Raw genomic sequence first — 19,720 nt, 5'->3', positions numbered from 1 at the left:
ATTATAGTCATGGTCAAAAGACAGACTCTTCTTAGGGGAAGAAAAACAACATCAATTTAATTCAAACACCAACAACAACAGCACTTAAGAAACAGAGTAGGACAGTGAGAGTATTACCACATCTTAAAAACACCTTCTCCCCACCCCTCCTTTCTTCCCAGGCTGAGCTTTCCTCAACGGCATGGGGGAGTAGGGAATGGGGGGTGCATTCAGTCCTGCTGCTCTTTCCTCCTCAGGTGAAGGACTCCTCGCATTCTTCCCCTGCTCCAGCATGGTGTCCCTCTCACAGGAGACAGTCCTCCATAAACTTTCTCTGGCATGTGTCCTTCCCATGGTCTGCAACTCCTACCAAGCTGCTCCAGTGTGGGTGCCCCCTGCATGATGCAGTCTTCCCAGTGCCAAACTACAACAGTACGGGCTTCCCACAGAGTCACAGTCTTCTTCAGATGCAGCCACCTGCTCCGGTGTGGGGTCTGAAACGGGCTGCAGGTGGGCATCTGCTCCACCGTGGACCTCCATGGGTGGCAGGGGCACAGCCTGCCCTCTCACCATGGTCTTCACCATGGGCTGCAGGGGTGTCTCTGCTCCGTCAAACCTTCTCTCCTCCTCCTCCTTTCTTTCACTGACCTTGGTGTTTGTATTGGTGTCTCCTTCACAACTCATCCTCACAACTCCAACTCCTCCTCCCAGGTTCCCCTCCTTAAAAATGTTATCACAGAGGCACAGCCACCATCACTAATTGACCAGAGGTGGGTCCAACTTGAAGTCAGGGGAGCTTCAAAAAGCTTCTCACAAGGGCCACTGCTGTATTCCCCTCTGCTAGTACCAAAAACCTCCACCACACACACAAACCAAACACAGGGGCAATCACAGTACCCACCTTAGGAACATGGGGCAGTTGTATAAAGGAGAAATGCAACCACAGGATGTTCTTGTACTTACATACTGCTTAGGGATATGGTGTAGTTGGGAACTGTCAGTGTTAGGTTAATGGTTGGACTAGATGATCTTCACCATCTTTTCCAACCTAGACGATTCTGTGATTCTGTAATGCTATTGATAAAGGCAGTGGGAAGGGAATGTTTGCCAAAGCAGAGATGTTTCAGGCAGAAGTGAATGGCATTTTTCAGTGAAAATAGGGTTTGTTAGAGAAATTCCACCCAGTTTCAGCAGTGCCACAGTCCCAGAGTGTCAACAGCATTCTCTCTTGGGTAGTTGCTTAGCTTCTTCATGATGCTTTTAAATGACTTGAGCTAAATGGTACATCCAAGCTGTACCCAATGGTGAGCTGGTGACATCATTTCACTTCCCAGAGCACACTCAGTAGCTCATTTTTTGATTGTGGTTGCTGCCATGGTTGCTTAGAGTTTTGTTAGCAACCACAAACTGCCAGGTCTGCATCAGGGCAATTCCTGCTTTTCCTTCTTACCCCTTTTTTTGAGGCTTTATAGCACTAGCTGCCTTTAAGAGCTGGAGCTATTTGGAAAGAGCACAATATCCAAGCGTTTCTTTGCATTTCCAAATGTCTGTAATTTAATATTATTGTGGGGGTGGCTCAAAGGTTGACAGGACTTCCAACATAAAAATTTCAAAATTGTCGTTCATCTTAATAAATCCATGGGCTTCCTTTACACCTTTTGACATGGGCACTCCCATAGTGGCTCTTAGACTCTGTCTGGACCAGTCTCTCAGAAGGCAACAGGTGCTTGATAGAGGCAGTATCAGTCCCCGTTGGCTGCATTTTTCCTGCATTGGGTAGTTTTGCTATCTGCTTAAAGATAAGCAGAGTATTGTCTCTGAATATTGTCTTAGAGTAAAAGCAATAAAAACTCAGGACTGCACTTCCATGAGAAAGGTCTCCCCCACCTCAGGCACTTTATACAAGACTGACAATACATTACAGTTCAGGGCTCAAATGAAAAAATACATGACGGGGGAGGGGGATGATTGTCTGTTCCTCAAAGAAAAATTAAAATATTTCTCTCTCTTTTTTCTAGAATGATGTGGAGTGCAGAGCCATCTTAACTCCTGGGAAGTCTTTGTGCTTACCTAGGACCTGAGAGCAGCTTCCCAGGCAATTCCCACAGCTGCATGAGCCTTGGAAGTTCCCTGGAGGCACAAGGATCACCCTTCCACCTCGAAGCCCTTGGCTGAGTCCTCGAGAGCTGTGGCAGCATCTCTACTGCCAATACAGACATCTCTCGTTTGCAGTGGACTCTCAGGCTCTCTGCTTTCCCTCCAAGGGATTTGACAGTATTGTCCAAAAGCGGTGGGTTATCCAGTCTCAAGGGTGTCATCACCTTGGACCCACAAGCTGTTTGTTCGATCAGTGGCTGAGAAGCCAGGCAACAGTTTAATGGGATTTTGCCTTCATCCTCACAAAAGCATTTCAACATGATGTTTTGCCAAAGCCTGGTTTGATTTTGTTGAATTGGTTTAAAAATACCTTATCCAAAATTTCCTAGGCAGCTGTAGGCAATAGCCCTCCCCAAGAGTATAGATAGCACCGGAATAGCTCTTGGGATGAACTGTTACTCATAGAAATGGCTGCGTAATGGTACCTGCTAAATGATGTGGCACAGGTTGTCAGAGCTGGTCTGTATAGTTCACAGGGTAAAACTCATCCTTAACATAAACAACAAACCTTTTTTTTTCCCTGAATAAATCAGGTAGCCAGCCTGCACTTGATTGCAATATTTTATAACTTATTGCTTAGTGGTTTGGGTTCAGTGCAGATCCTGTAGCTTACCTCTAACCTCTTTTTATCTCTCATCTCTGCTAATGTGAAGATTAGTTTCTGTGAACATTGAGATGCATTGTCTCTGCAGGCTGTTAGCTTCTGGTCGCCAATTCCTTGCTTCACAAAGGCTGAATTTTAGAAATTTCATTGGCCTTTTTCCATCTTAAGCTCCCTCACTCACAGTCCATCTCCCTAAAAGATATTTCATGCTCTGTCAGGATGCTGGACAACAGAGCTGGTTTTCTGTCATGCTGAAGAGGATCTGGCAGCGTACTACAACCAAATCGGTTGGCTGGCATTGCTCACTGCCTAGCAGTGGGAGATGATATTGTGTGCCTCACGTATGGTGCTGTCTCTAATTAACCAAATGTCTGTAGTTCCAAAGCTAAATGCGGGTGCTGGGAGCCTCAGCTCTGTGATATAAGTTTCTGTGCCATCTTCAGCATCTTGGTTCTGGGCTTAAGGAAAATGTTTTTCTAATTTCTCATTCTCAGTGGAGTTTCAGTGCTTGTCAAGAAAGAGTTTTTTTATCAGCTGTCCTAGTGTTTCAGGCATTATTCCTGGCAAATGTTTCTCACTCTCTTCTCAGTGAGACAGTGAAAAGCTTTTCCTTTATGAACACATCTGTATTCCCCAATATCAAGATGTCCGGGTTGCAGCTGGGATAGAGTTAATTTTCTTCCTAGTAGCTGGTACAGTGCTGTGTTTTGGATTCAGTGTGAGAATAATGTTGATAACGCAGTGATGTTTCAGTTGTTGCTAAGTAGTGCTTATCCTAAATTAAGGATTTTTCAGTTTCCCATGCTCTACCAGTGAGCAGGTGCACAAGAAGCTGGGAGGGAGCACGGCCAGGACAGCCGACCCAAACTAGCCAAAGGGATATTCCATACCACAGGACGTCATGCTTAGTGTATGGGGGGTTGTTAGCTGGGAGGGGTGGATCACTGCTTGGGCATTGGTCAGTGGGTGGTGAGAAATTGCATTGTACATCATTGTCTTTTTTCTTGGGTTTTATTTCTCTTTTTGTTGTATTCCTTTTCTTTATTAATATTATTGTTATTGCTTTTGTTATTAATAATTACATTATTTTCTATTTTAGTTATTAAACTGTTCTTATCTCAACCCACGAGTTTTACTGTTTTTTGATTCTCCTCCCTGTCCCACTGGGAGGGGGGATGAGTGAGAAAGCAGCTGCATGGTACTCAGTTGCTGGCTGGGGTTAAACCACAATACAAGATTATTATTATATATATAAAATATGGTTTTATTCTTTTTGTTTGTATTTTTGCCTGGAAGACAAGTGTACTTTGTCATTGAACTCCCTCCGTGCTAATGCTGCCAATTTGTTCAAGTTTTAAGGGCTCTTTTCCTGTTAAATACTCATATTTTTGCTGTCCTAAATCCTCATTGTTACCTTATTCCATGTGACAGAGAGAACTGCATGTTTCAGCAAACTGAACCAATCTGTGGCCTATTCAGGTAAGAACACACAACCTTACAGACTTCTATGTGGATCATCATACAACTGTACCAAAGGGCCATAGCTGAGTACACCTATGCATTAGCAAGCTGTGGACAAGTGGGTCAAGACACTCATGCATTAGTCAGATAATTAACATTTAGCACTGAGACATATTTTCCCATCAGTTTGTTACGGAGGATTCAGCACAAGTGAGTTTATCTTGCAGAATAACTTTTCCTTCATTTGGAAGTCTGCAATTGTTCCTTGAGCTACTGATCTGCTCAATTCACTTCTTTCTTAGTACACCTTTGGCTGCACTTTCTGGTAGCTTTCTCTTTTTTTCTGTCCATCCCACTGATGAGGGTGTCATCAAGGCAGTAGAGTCAGAGAAAGATCAAAGACTTATATCACAGATGCCTCTCTATCCTGCCAAGGGCATTTTTTTACCTCTCTGATCAAGGCTGAGTGTAAATGGGGGCAGCTGAGCTGTGGCCCTATATCCCCCTTTGGCAGGGGAGCAGCATATGGGACAAAGAGGGTACCTGTAATGGGCAGCTGAGCATTACAGGATCTTAAATGTCATGCATTAAATACTTCCTTGTATACATCTTCAGTGTTCAGCACCATTACCGAGGTGTTCTTGAAAGGCTATAGCACAGCTTTTTATGGTTTGGAAAATTAAAACTGAACAACAGCATCATACAGCAGGCAACGCCAAGAAAAATATCTTTATTAGAAGAGCTATACATGGTAGAGTAAGGAATTCATAATATTCTATTGAAGACACCATATTTCCTTCCAACAGTTAGTCATCTTTAATAAAACAATTTAAAACAAATCTTGTTCTCAGTATTAGTCTGTAGTCCAGATTTAATATGAACTTTCATTTTGAGAAACAGTATTTTTTAAAATATCCAGATGAAGAAGGAAAATAACATGGTGCTATTATAAAAGCTAACAATAACAGGAGCTAAAAAAAAAAAAACCCTTAATTATTAATTTTATCCTAGGAACAGATCTTACCAAGTGTTAATAAGCTCTTTGAGCTAAACTGAGCACTGAGCAAAGATATCGCATGTGTAGCTGCACAAGCAATATCAACAAATTATTCTACCGTTTTCATTCCGAAATACCAAGTTCATCAAACCCAGTTCTTTTTCCAGACATGTTTTAATTTCAACATTTTTCCCTTGGATTTGGGATTAAATTTATGATCCAAATGTGAGAGAGAGAAGCAGAAACTATTCCCCAAGTGACTGTTGAACTGGGACGTGGAAGCCACAGGTGCAAGTTCCTGTCTATATCAGACAGAAGGAATTTCATTGTGGAGCAAGTATTTCATTTCACATGAGTGCCTCTAGTATTGCTATTCTGAGAATAGCTCTTTTTTTAGGTTTTACACCAAGAAAAATATGTTTCAAAGTCTCATGTTCTTTTCCAACATGGAATGAAAACAAATTTCCAAATCTCCCACTTTTTTTTTCCCCTGAACTTGAATTCTCATTTTTCAACTAGCTCTACAATCACGTGGTCCATCTTATATTTTCCTGCCAATCTTACACATGTCATAAACAGAGTCTCCAGCTACAAAATGAATTATTTATAGGAAGGGAGTGAATCCCAGAACGTCGCAAGTTTCCTGCATGAATACTTTTATGCCTCTCGTTTGTCACACACTTCATCCCGTATTTGGCTCTTGTCAGATTGAGAGCAAAGGCCCCAAGTAGCTGCCCCAATAGGAGCATCTGCTCTTCCACTTTTTTTCCACAGCTCAGAGGAGGTAAAAATATGACACTGCTATACTGGGAGTGTTTTATTACCCCCTTTGTATCTGCCCTGTCCCTGAAAGATTTCTTCATTCTTAATGGCTTTACTCATGGGTAGGGTGAGTTCTGGCACATCAGCCACATCTGTCTGAACGTCATGCTATGGTTTATACAGGTCCTATGTGGAGAGAGTGGGTGGAATAGCTTTTATATTTTGACAAATAATTAAATGGGAAGGAGGCTTTTACAATTTTAATATAATTTTACTATTTGTTATTTAAAGTCATTTTTTTTCCTAGGCCTATAAAATTATCTGATTAGTGCTCAGACTGCTCGTGGGTGATCACCAGCAGACCCTGAGGTGTCAGTTCTTCATAGCATGGAAAGACCATATATCTGAATTCTCCCATTTGAATTGCAGGATTATCCTCCAAAACTACAAATCTGGAAAAGTCTGTAGAGAACTGGAAAATGTATGAGCTATGAGAAAAGGCCTTAATGAAAAGGAACAGACCTGCAGAGAACAATTTTAGGAGATAAATAAAAATTATGGAGGGTACAGCAACACCAGGAACAAAGCAATATACATTACATGCAGAAGAGAAATAAATCTAACTGTAATTAGGTCAGAAGTGCATGTGTCTGTAATAATGAGTTTCTCAGATGCTGCTGCATATTAGGCCTCTTAAGTACCACCCCTGCTGCTCCACTTCAATGGTCCTCCTCGGCTCCAGGCTGTGACTCCAGGTTTTAGATGTGTTTCACCAGGAGCTCCAGAACCTGTTGCCTGTGATGGCCCTGGTGCATCTTCAGAGGGCTTTGAGTGCTTTTTCTGTCTTAACTGACAGGAGCAAAGCCTTCTGGGATAATTAGTGCTGCTTCAATTGGACAGGTAGCGGATGGGAAATGAACAGGTTCAAGAGCTCAGGGGACATCCGTGTTGCTGTAGGCAGGGAGGCAGTGGAAAATAAATATAGCTAAGCAGTTGGAAAAATATTTATTTATTTATGCTCCTTTCCTTCTGAGATGTGAGATGAAGGCCAGCTCCAATATGAACTCAGTTTTTTTCTAAGCAGTTGCCAACTCTCTCCAGCCCTTGAAAATGGCATCCCATATAAGCCTATGGCCAGCTATAGTGATGACCCGTTTGGAAATGCTTTTCCTTATTGTTAACTGTGAAAGGAGATAATTTGTTACATAAATAATGAATTAGATGTGTATTAATTTAGAACTGCTTGTCTGAATGGTTTGCAAAGCAGCTGTGTGATTTTAGGCAGTCATATGCTGTCAATTAACAACTTATTCTAAGCCAAATCTGTTTAAGCTTATTATGTGTATCACACACTGTGGAATTTCTTCATAGGTTTTACTAATTCTAGCTGTATACTATTGTCTGCATAGTAGTTTAAAACTGCTAAAGATTAGTAAAAATCCCAGTTAAATTACTGACAGGCTGGGGGAACTTCCAGCTGCATTCTGGCTATTAATCTACTAGTGATACTTCTCCCGTTGTTGGGACACCTCACTAAAATCCCCAGATTTTGTTTATGGAAAACTTAATACAAGTCCAGGAAGGCAACATTAAAATTGAATATTCATAATAAATTATCAATATATTATTTAATTAAGGGAGGGAGCTTTTCAGTTCATAGTTAAACAAGCAGCATGGCTTATACTTACAAGTCTGATTGCTCACTGTCTTTCCAAAAGCGATATGCCCCAAAATTTCAAAAGACCAATATTGTGCCATTAGAGAGTTTCGGAATATCTGAGACAACTCATTTTAAAAATGTGCTTCTTCTTTAAAAGAGATTAATTTAAACCTTTGACAAGTTTCTTTTATTTTTTAAGTGTACCATGTATCAAAACAGAAATTCCGCATTTTGATTATTCTGCACTGTTGGAAGCTAACAGGACCTTTAACAAATCTTAAAGGGCTGCCACTGAACAGTGCAATTATTCAAAGCCTCTTTTAACAATGCAAGTTTTCTCTGCTCCATATTTCGAAAAGGGTAATCCTAACGATGATAGCATGACTGAGCTAACTCTTTTATACTTACCGTTAGGATTTGCAATATATGCCACTGTATAATTTGGACTGAAGTACACAAGGATCACCATGGCCCATTTTCTGCAAAAGTGTCCCCTCTCTAAGAATGTGGACATTGCTAAGAAAAAAATACAAGCTTTTGTGCAGAAGTCCAGGGCACTTTTTGCCACACAAATTTAGTCATAGTCTCCCAAGCATTAAGCACTTTCACAGGAAGAATTGCTCATGCTGTGTACCAAGTCCTTAATAAAATCACTTATAATGAAACTGGTTCCACTAGAAAAATGGTGTAGAAGCTTGGCTAGGAATCAGGCAAAACTCAAGAGTATCAAGATTGTGTATTTCTGTGTTTTGCAGCATGATGGTTCCCCAGCCTCTCACTCACATTATCTGAGCACTTGACCAACAGCTAAGAAGCAGAAGGAACAACTCTGTGTCATTGCCAGGAAATGTGCCCTACTGCAAGGAAATTTTAGGAGTTTCCCTACTAACAATGTCCCCTACTAGTGCTTTGGGCTCTCTGCTTCTCTCACCTGTGGAAGGAAGCTCTGCCTTCCATTCAATACAGTGTGAATATGCTCAGTCCTGACTCCTTTACTCTTCTTCATCTTGATGCTCCTTGCTTTCTCCATTTCCTCTCTTCCTCACCTGTTTTTCTTCTATTACCTATCCAGCTCCACTTCTTTGATCTATCTGCTCCTTCAGAGACAAACCAAATTTTTCAGATATGGAATTCAGTCTTCCTCCTTTCCAGACACCTGGAAAAAAAATTTCCCCTCAAACAAATATTTTCAAAAAAATGAGTAGGAAAACCTGCAGGAAAAGTTTAATCAAAATGTCTTTGGGGTACAACTGCCGGCAGACAAGCAATTTCTCCAAACTTAGTCAATGAATAATGAGTTTCCGTATGACCACTCTCTGATTCCTCCCTCTGTAGAATAATTCAGCTTTAGTTAAGTGGGCAAAATTGCTGTTAACATGATATAAGAACTGCCATAAAAGTGAGAGGCAAAAATTTTTAAACGTGGTAAAAGGAAATATTTTCATATGCAGAACAAGATAACATTGACACCAAGATCTTAGAGAAATACAGCAATTTCTACAAAGAGTGTGAACACCCAATTACATTAGACAGATTTCGGTTCAAGACTTAAATAGCTATTATCTAATCTACCAGAGTCATACCAGGATAAAATTTTCCTAACAGCAGATTATTTCATAATTTTCCGTTACAAAATTTTCTGAACCTTCTGCTGAACCTTTTGGCAATTCAAACAGGTACAGAGACAAGTTAGTACACCAAATTAATAGCTTGAGTCTGTTTCATTTAATTAGAAGCAAATGTAGCATCATATTAGATCATATGTGGATATTTCATTTATGTTTGAAAAAAACACAAAGATTCATCCTGACTTTTTCAGGTCAAAGTTCTTCTTCTTAACTAAAATGAGCTGCTCTTACATTGCGTTTCTTCCTCTCTGCTTCCTTCTTTTTCCAGTTTGCCCTTTCTGCCTCTCCATACCTCTGCCTGCGTAGTACAACCGCTTCCGCTCCTTCTTCACTCAAACTGGCAAATACTGATTCCTCAGCTAAGTTTCTCTTGTAAGCGAAACATCCAGTAAAATTAATAAGATTTTCATAGCACTTCTTTTTAATTCATTCTATTGCTCAATTTTCTTATATGATTGTGCAGCTGAAGAAAAGGGATACAATGTCAGACTATTGTACAGATCCAAACCAGCCCCTTTGAACTCTGATTTTACAGCAGAAGCATCAAAGAAGAATTGCTACTCCAAGGCTTTTTATCAACAGAAACTATAAAAAAGAAATGAGAAAAGAACATATTCAGGTTCTTACCTCAATTTCCCATTCTAACTTCAGGAAGCTCCTATTGACTTTGATGGTGTAGGATTAAGCCTTTGGGCCCAGATCCTCAAAGGTACTTAAATGTTGCAAAGTTAACTTTTATTCCCCCTGTGACCTCATGGATTTCTCAGCCCAAATACAACTTCCCAGGCAATGAATGATGAGAGTAAAGGATTGACTAAAAAAAAAAATAGATATAAAATCAGAAATCAGTTGAGTGAGGATCTGCCTAAATCAGCCACAGCTGAAGAGCAGAGAAGTGGGACTAGGCATAGTCATCTGCCTCTGCATAGGCTCTAAATGACCTAAATGCCATTCCTCTCCACCTATATTCTGGTTAATTTGGTGTGAAGGACTGATTGATGGCTGTATCTGTGTGACAATGGCTGACATATGCTCAATCCGACTCCAGAGCAACCGGCAAGTAAAAAGAATAGAATAGAATAGAATAGAATAGAATAGAATAGAATAGAATAGAATAGAATAGAATAGAATAGAATAGAATAGAATAGAATAGAATAGAATAGAATAGAATAGAATAGAATAGAATAGAATAGGTTTTCAGTTGGAAGGAACCTGCAAAGATCATCTAGTCCAAGTGCCTGACCAATTCAGTGGATAGGTCCTGGACCCCATGCAGCTATCTCAGCATTCAGGGCTAATTCACTTGGGTGAAACACAGCTCTGATGCACTTATGTTGCTTCTGGAGCCAGCTTGCTCAGGGTCAAGTTACACATCTGTCCACAGAGCTGCACTATTCATTGCAGACCGACCAGGTCTCCTGTTGAAGCCCTTGCAGTGTCTACAAATTATTACATGTTGATTGCAAGACAGCAGACAACCCATGATGAGAGACCTCAGTTGGCATGTAGGAAGGTGACATTCAAACCCTTGACTTGGAGATTAGATTTAGATCTAATCTACAACCCAGTTGCAGGCTGCAGCCACTGCTAACTCGCAGGTTAACCTCAGCATTCGGGCTGCATAGTGTGTGGTCATTGGTCAGCCAACTACAGGATTTAAACACCCATCGAGTCAAGTGGTAGCTTGGCAGAAATTTTGAGCACTTGAATGGTGTATGTGTATAGAGGTATGCAGAAGAAATACCTTTGGGGACCTGGGTCTCAGTTTCACTAACCTGAAGGACCTCTCTTTTCTGTTTCTAGACTACTATGATACTTCAAGGACGGAACACTCTTGCCTTGATGGTGGACCTGCCTCATCATGATGTTGGGGTGATGGGGACTGTGGGTTACCATCACCAGGCGACTCTACCCTCCTTGCTGGGGTAGGGCAGGACGGCAGCCCTCAGCAGCAGGGTGCTGCCTCTCCTGCCCCACCACCACCCCCTGCCCTGCAGAGCACCTGCTCCTCCTGCTCCCTGGCACATGAGACACAAAATAGCAGAGTCAAGGAGTATTGCAGCTGCAGGGGGATAGAAGATTTCCAGCTCTATCTATCCTGCTGCTACCTCTGATTCCCTCCCCATCTGCATTTGTCAGGCCCATCATCTTTCACTGTGCTCCATCACCTCTCACCCTTCTATGTTGCTCTGTTTTTATGGAAATTCATTTATAAAATGTAGACAGTTATATTTATAATGTAGCGCATGCTGGAATACTTAATCTTTCACTTCATTTTTTTCAAGTGTGCCTTATTCAGACGTGGACTGATAAGATGACAAGTGCTAAAACAATCTGTGAAATGATGCATGGACTTTTAAGCAAATTAATAAGTGCCTTGGAGCAAAGATATATATAATTACAGAAAAACCTGACTCTTTTTGTAGGAGATATATCCTTGAAATACTGTTTTATCTGGTTAATTAGAGTTAAGGGGTGGAAAGGCTGGCTTTCCCAAGATTAAAGAGAAAACTTAAAATATTCAGATGGGAATTTGTTTTATATAATATACTGCATACACACTTAAATATTAAAGTTTGATCCTTTAATATTTAACCAATGGACAGTCCACCGAGACATCTCTTTCATTTCCACTGGGGTCCTGGTACAAGCACCAGCTAGTTTTAATAGACATCACACATTTTAAAAAAAATAGGCACAGTTAAGTCACAGTTCAGCTAAGAGCCATGGGGCACAATATGTTGCATGGGTCAAAAGCACACGTCCTAAAGGAACTAGTGAACTAGAACAGTGTCTTTGTTATTAATCCGGAAATTGCATTTTTAGAACATATATTGCTGACTATATAAGTCTCTTTTTTTTTTTCCCCCAGTAATTTTTTTTCACATGAACAGAGCAAACATCTCTCTTTGTTCCTTATAAAGATCTTTTAACTGTGCTCCTGTTCCAGCTAGGTGGTAACAATCCCTTATGCATCTTAACATTTATGTTTATGCAGGCTAGAAATGTTCATGTTTATACTTATACTAGACATCTTTAATACACACTTCCATCTGCCAGTGACCTCCTCATGACCTTCTTCAGAAATGCAAGGTAACTTGGCTAGCTCTATTTCTGGTCCTTCTGAAAAAGGATTGTCAGGTCAAATTGTGACAATTTAAGTGTGATGTCTGATATTGACTGCTGTCCAGCAGGGACTGTAAGCACTGTGTCTCCCACTTCATTCAGGACCTTACTATTGACTTGCACTATCATCTTAAGGTTAGTCTTTTATCTCCCATGCTTCCAGGCAAAGAAATAAGTGGCACTGGAGCAAACTGCTGTACCACAGCCCAGGGACAATCCTTTCATGAAGCTGGTGGCTGTATGACTTCAATGCCCACAAATTAGCTGACCACTGCTCAGTGTGTCAGGGACAGCTGCAATTACTATTAAAGCACATTTCTGAGGCTCACTTTTAAATAAGGTAACTTTTCCAAGATATCTCTTTGTGTGTCTGTCTGTCTGTGTGTGTATACTTTGGATAACAGAGGACAACGTCGTTTAAAAAAAATGTTTCAAAAATGCGGCAGGAAGGGAGATACCAAAAGCAAACAAACAAAAAACCACTGTTGTTTGCCTTTTCTAACCATACATTATTGCTAAAATATTATTAATTCACCTTTTTCTTCCCCTTTCCATCCTCCAGGCTTGTCAAACCACTTTCCTAACACCCATGTTTGTGCTTGCCAATCCTTTCCAACAGCAGTGCACGTCCTCATGGTTACTTCACTTCCAACTCTTATTTTTTGACATAAAAATTAAATGTGGAACATTAGGAGCTTTGAAGTAGTCCTTCTGATAGAGTAGGAACCTGGAAGATCTTGGGAGTGCAGAAGATCCCTGCTGGTTACTGGCAAAAGGGCAGAGGACAGAAACATCTTTACATTCCTATCTTTCTCCTTTTCAATTTAGTGGATTTTCTACATAAATAAATCAATTAGATTTAAAAACTGAGGCCTTCAAGAATTATAGCATTCAGTTTGGTCTGATCTTTGACCTAATTTAGTTTAACAATGGAATAACAGACTCTTCAAAATATGCAAATTATTTATAATTAGTAAATGTCTTGCAAATAGACAAATAGACTCCAAAAAATAGTTTGTAAATCAGCTGCACTATTATTTCTATTGGAAATGATTGTGATTGGAATGGTTGTTATTTAGACTGTAGAAAAGCTTGGGTCAACAGGCTATATGTACCTTTTAAGCAGACTGTTGCACCTCCTGTCTTTCTGTTGCATGCAGCAATTGTACTAACCACATTGACCCAGGACTATTGGAAAGGCTGACTGAGTGTATCATGATTTCTCACTAAGAAACCTTTTTTGCCTAAGTATCACAGCTTTTTCAATGCCATTTGTTAATTTGTTGTAAAAGTTCAGGTGTCACCAGAAATTTCAGGTGACAGAGAATAGTTTAAGTTCTCTCCCTGTTTTTCAGACAGAACAAAAGCAGTTAAAGCAATTTATTCATTAATTGCGAAATAAAGATTTGTTTCCCTACTATATGCAGGGGCAGGTACAACTTCAGTTGAAATGGGTGTAATTACACCACCCACCGTATTTCATCCCAGGATAAAACCATATAATTTTATTCTTCTTGCCTACTTTCCAGGTGAAGTTCCTCGCCTGGATTATTCCATGGCTGGAATCTTTTTACCTCTCCTTCACTCAACATGAAACTCTGCCCAAGCCTTGAGGAAACCTTTGCTGAAACAAATACATCAAAAGTATTTTTTTAATCTGGATTTTAGCAAAAGAAAAGTTGCAAACTCCTGGCTCATTCCACATGTGAAAACTTTGTTCAGTGTTGGATTAGAATAGCTCAGTCTAGTTCAAAGAGATTAGCAACTATGGGTTTTCAGTTTTTATGATGTTAATCCATGATTAATCTAAACATATTATGATGCTCCTTGAAGCACAGTATTATTTTCCTAATCCCAAATTTGCCTCATTGATCCCATCCTTGCTTATTTTTCCCATAAAAATTCGATTTATACAAGGCCATAGATAAAGTCTTTACAGTTAAATCTGATAGTACATTATTATTACACTGAATACAGCCATAAGAGTCAAAAAGATAGAAAGATAGGCCTTTTACTCTTTTCTGCCCTTCAAACATGACAATCACCCAGAAAAAAATACTGAAAGGTAAAGTGTTGATGTGATCATTTTTCTACCTACTTGGTCCTCATGAGTATTTACAGATGCTGTAGATCTGCCATTTTATATTAGTGAGAAGAACAGTTAACAAGGCGATAATTAAAAAATTTGTTCACGAATATGACAGTCAAAAAGGAGAACATACACAGGTTTTCAGAATGATAAGGAGATTTTACTGGATTTTGAATTATACCAGGATATTTCCATGAACACTATTTTTTAATATTTTTCATTTCTTTCATGTGAATAATGGAGCCTATTTGCTATTTCTGAGTGGACCCTGGTATCTCAAACAGTAATAGACAATTAAAAGAGTGTGATAGTTACAAAATATGCCTTCAGGCTCACATAATGTGTCTAGAAATAAAACAGTTTCCCTCAATTAATCAATTAAGACTTATAACAAAGATAGGTTAATTCTAAGCGTTGAATCATGGCTCCTGTTGTTTAAAATTAAAAACTTCAAATGGATTTGTTAGGTGTCTCCCATGGCTGATGCCTCATAACATCTGCAACACTCACCAAAACCTCTTCAAAGGTCAGGACACAGGCATTATTTAGCCTTTGTTTTTAATGCACAGGTTGTGAGCAAAGACAAGATCGTGAAAACAGATGAAAGTTTTAGAGAATACCCTTTACACTGAAGTTTCAATGGCCCTTAGCGAAAACTAATCATATTCCTAACTGTTAATTTTCCTACTTCCAGACTGCACTCCTTTGTCATAAGTAATCTTTATTACTGCTAAAGGCTTTATACTCCCCAACAATATTTTGGGAATCCAAAACATATTTTTTAAACTTTCTATGTAAATGTAACACCCATCCCATCCACCACTGCTCCTCCAGTGACTGTACAGGTTGTTCTAGCAGGCAGGGTGTTTCAGCAAACTACTGTCCTATTCAGACTGAGTACAGCCGTACCACATGTAGCCCCAGATGGCTCTCTGGTGCCATGGTCAGATGGACAGGAAGGAGCTTCTGACTTTGGGGTGACTGTGAGCAGGGAGCTACCCAGGCTGCCTGTCCATTCACCTGTAGCAAGAAGAGACATCATCTGCACACTCGCCTGTCACAAACTTGCTTCCTGTCAGAGTCTGGCATCCATGTGACTGAGGTTCCCCTCCTTTGCCCATGGAGGACATCAGGGTTGTAACAGCACAACAAAATATCCAGCCCCACTTAAGTCAGGCCATCTGATAGGCAAAAATAAAATGTTACCTAAATGGAGAAATACCCCCTCTCCCACCAGTGGGGACTATTTACTTTCCCAGTGACTTGCCACACTAAGGTGAACAAAGATGTTGCCCATTGCTTATGAGCAGCCACTGTGAGGTGACTGAGGACACCTCTGTGGTTGCCCATTTCTTATAGGCAAAGTTATGGCCTGTTCTGTAATTTAGTTGTTCTCTAGCAACATCTGCTCATATCCAGGGAGAGGAATCCCCTTCAGGGAACTGCGATACCCTCCCAAGGCTAGTGGTTGTTGTGGGGAGGCTCTGGGATCCCCACTCCCTGCAGGACTAGAGAGGGTGGGAATGCAAACAGAACAGCAGCGAGCCAGGCAGAGCCCGGGCAGAGGGGTCTTCTCTTTGTATACCCAGAGAAGCCATGATCACTCACAGTTATCTCAGAAAAGGTACCAACCTTCCAATATTCAGAGGAGAAATCCCAGCTGAGCTTTGTTAGACCTGGTCAAATTATATTTGAGGGTATATTAGGTTAAGAGGTTTTGGAAATGAAATGCATTATTTACAACTAAAAGTATTTGTTATTGAAGCCATTCTATCAATGTTAGAATAATATTTAATGGCTAATGTATTAAATCCATTTTCTGTGAATAGTCAAATAATTTTTATTTCTTTTTTCCTTTTGTCAACTAGTGTAAAAGCCATGCTGAGAAATAACTTTAAGTTCATGTTACAAATGAGATTTCTATTTTTTCTTCACAGATCAGAAACATGCCAAAATAAAAATTAATAAATAATGTTTTCCATACCTTAACACTATTATTCTTAAGACTCAAAGTAGTGTCTCTGCAAATTAAAGGTAAAAATGTATTTAATATTTGATCACTACATTCAAAGCTCACATCTTATATGGCCATTGAGAATGTAAAAATCTATCTCACTGTTTTATCAGCTGTAAATGCAAGAAGAATTGCCAATATTATGAATTTCAGAAAAATGTTAATTAATATTTGAATTATCAAATCCTTCCCAAACCAAAAAGAAGCAGTAACGACTATTTCACATATCAACAGAAACTTGTAGGAGATTGTAAATCACAAAAGTGCAAAATAGAAATACAGTACAACACTCTTAAATGATATACAGGATGTGAAGGAAGAAGAAGAAGAAGTTGCAGGTTCCTCTTAAAGCTGCTGTGCAGAAGTGAACTGTAATGAGCCTGTCACAACCAGTATGATGACTGGCAGAAGGATGACACCTACCAGCACCATCCATAGTTTTCAGAGAACCAGAGTGTGCACAGCAGAAAGCGGTAATTCCTGCCAGTGAGAATGGACAGTATCCTTAAGACCAAGCCATGATACCCATAGCATCAAAGAAGTGCCCAAGTTCGGAGTCCATTCCTATAAATACTCTAAAAAGTCCCTACAGATTTACCTTTCTCATGTAACTTTCTCCATATTTCTTCTATGGACATTAGACTCTTATGTTCTGCAAATACTCTATATATTGTATTTCTGCTATTCAACACAAGTGTTAAAATATCAATAAAATACAAATGTATAGAGGCAATATGCAATGTGGAAAACAAATGCTATTACAAAAAACGGCTGCAGTAATTTCCTGGATCTATATACTGCAGCATCTTTTTATTTGTTTGTTTTTTTCATGTTCTCTTATCACACTTGTTTTCTTATGTTTTAATTTCGTTGGTTGTGCTCAGCACTTTCACTTTTCATCTTGCTTCCTTTTTGTTTTAATATCTGAAATATTTGCTGTTGCAGTCTCTTTGGAATATCTTTTCTTCTGAAACAGACAGCATGCAGCATGTCCTGCCAAGTGGAACTACATTTTATGAAATATATTATATATGCACTATATATAGTGCATATATTATATATATATATGTTGGATTATTCCAAGAATCATTTTATAAAAAATTCTCAAACTGATTGAGAGCAGTTGTGTAAGTAGTTAACAAGTTTGTTTTCTGTTTATTCTGTGGGAACCATTTATTATGTTTTGTTAAAGAGGGCAGGAGGGCCAGGCAGGAGGAAGGATAGCAATTCGTCCTGGCTGCGGTACTCTGGGGACCCTCTGGAGGGAGGAGAACTGCACCCTTCCTGGACATGTCTGGTACAAAATGCTTCTAGGGCACGAGCAGGAGGGGGGACATGACATGGGAGTCTGCAGAAGAAGGAAAGATTTGGCACAAGGACGGAACCTGTGTGCAGAAGGGAGCAACCTCCCTCTGGCATGATGGAAAGAAAAAAACTTTCCTAAGCAAGGGGTTTGGGCAGACTAAGGGCCATTGACTGTTTCTGATCTGAAAGGCAAATGAGGGGGAGACCTTGCCCTGTAAGGATGCAATGGGCAGGAGAGGGGAATTCAGAGATTTGGTTTCAAAACTTCTTGTATAATATGGGTCACCTGACCGATCAGTGATCTCTCTGTACAAAGAGTTATCCTGTTCTAGTTAAGCAGTTTTGATCTCTGATAAAACCTGTCTTTAAAGTCAGGGAGATAGTTAATTCCCCTGGACACACTCATTGAGGACAGGCAGAGCTTTCACACACCCTGTTCAGTGCGAGGTTGGGCTCCTGTATTTTTGTGTTTATTGTCAACAAATGGTTTGCTTGCAACTGAATATGGATATTATTTTGCACCTTACATGCTTCTCAGTAAACAAAAAAAGATGGACAGCAGCATACCTGACGTGTCTGTGACAATTTGTATGGCTTGTGCTATATCACAGCTTGTGGTGGGAAAAGCTGAGGTGAATGATATACTGTGATACATTATGTTATTTAGAGGGTACGGTTTTGATACTTTTATGCATGTTAGAGCAAAAAGGATGGCTGTTACTCTGTGTCATTTAGACTGTCACAGCACTGACATTTTCTAGTCTACCCACTGCATAAAACCAGCCATACAAATTTATCTGATGTTATTTGCATCAGACCCCAAACTACATAATGTTGCTTGCTTCAGACCTAAAAATGCTGACTGAACTAGAGGTTAGATTGGAGAAAGATACAGGACTGCACCTCCTTCCTAAGCCTTCTTTGAGAGTGACTGGTTACAGGTGTGTTAGAAAGCCCTGTTCGTGGTGGGGAAGCACCTGTGGGAACATAGTCATATTTTGGGTTCTAGTTTGTTTCTGCTTATATTAAAAAATATCATATTACTTGGTTGCTCCGAAGTCAACAAAGTTATCCAGTTCAAACTGAGCAATTTACCCTGATTTACAAAGCCACAAGTCTCAGTATCACCTGCAAAGTTTATATATGTATCTTACATCCTTTTCTTAATATATTTTCTTCCAGAAAGTTGATTGAAATGCATGGGCCGCACAGCGCTGCAGAATCAACCTGCAATTGATAGTCCTTCATACTTCCATACATATATATCAGCAAGCAAACTTTTAATCTGTGGAAGAATACATGCTCTCTCATTTTGACTGCACATAGTAACAGGTTGAAAGGTGGAACATTGTGCAACTGAAGTCATCTTGCTGATGGCCAGCTATGCTACATCAACACAGTTGCTTTTACCAGTTGGATTTGTTATCTTTTAAAAAAAGCAGAACTCAAATATTTTCAGGAAAATTTACTTCCACCAAGCCAGGATGATTGCTAGCAACTCCTGTTCTGTCCTTTGACTCCATGTGCACAATGTTCAGCGTAGCACCACCAGGATAATCTGTCTGATCCCTGTTCTCAGTGACTCTTTGTTAGGGCAATGTGGGACTAGATGCACTGTCCTCGTGGCCACCATAGCTTCAGGAATCTCTCAGATGTCTCCCTATCACACCACTGTGCATCTGGAGAGCACTCTGCTTTGTGCAAATGCTGGACAACCAGCACAGAGGGCACATGGTAGGTTTAGTGCATGCTGTAGTAGTACATTCACGACTTTCATTCTGCATCTTCTCAGTGAACTGTAACACCTTCAGGATAAGAACGGCTGTGAAGGGCAAAGCAGTGGGCAGTGACTTAGTTCTGAAACCGCTGTGTGGGGGGCTGTGAAAATTTGGGTGTTGTTGCTTCACATTCCCATTTTGTTGAGTACCGTTTTAGCCA

General features: G+C 40.0%; 1 long non-coding RNA gene across 3 annotated transcripts in view; it reads right to left on the bottom strand.

Moving 5' to 3' along the window:
* The window catches only part of LOC141946364 (uncharacterized), a 177,116-nt gene that overhangs the window by 102,910 nt on the left and 54,486 nt on the right, over nucleotides 1–19,720 (bottom strand). The window contains exon 2 of one of the 3 annotated variants that reach the window (XR_012629817.1): nucleotides 16,448–16,484. The exons of the other annotated variants lie outside the window; for them this stretch is intronic. This is a non-coding gene — a long non-coding RNA (uncharacterized LOC141946364). The remainder of the gene's footprint in view (nucleotides 1–16,447; nucleotides 16,485–19,720) is intronic. 3 annotated transcript variants of the gene reach the window in all.

The sequence above is a fragment of the Strix uralensis genome, chromosome 1 (assembly GCF_047716275.1).
Source record: "Strix uralensis isolate ZFMK-TIS-50842 chromosome 1, bStrUra1, whole genome shotgun sequence".
NCBI classification, from domain to species: Eukaryota; Metazoa; Chordata; class Aves; order Strigiformes; family Strigidae; genus Strix; species Strix uralensis.
This window is presented reverse-complemented; position numbering and strand designations above follow the sequence as displayed.